The sequence below is a fragment of the Penaeus monodon genome, chromosome 22 (assembly GCF_015228065.2).
Source record: "Penaeus monodon isolate SGIC_2016 chromosome 22, NSTDA_Pmon_1, whole genome shotgun sequence".
NCBI classification, from domain to species: Eukaryota; Metazoa; Arthropoda; class Malacostraca; order Decapoda; family Penaeidae; genus Penaeus; species Penaeus monodon.
Window position 1 is genome coordinate 6,630,376 of NC_051407.1, and position 210 is coordinate 6,630,585.

Consider the following 210-nt stretch of genomic DNA (forward strand, 5'->3'; position numbering starts at 1 on the left):
CCTTGTATTGGAATGATAATATATACATATAATATAGATCAGAAGTTTCCAAAAAATGATTGAGAGGGAGAAATAGATTGGCAGGTAGGTTTACTAAATGTTTAATTGTGTGTATGTATGCACGGACACATGGGGAGTGAATTTACTTATATATGTTATTTCACTCTCTCGTTCTCGCTCTCTTTACATATCCCTCTATATGCCATTACT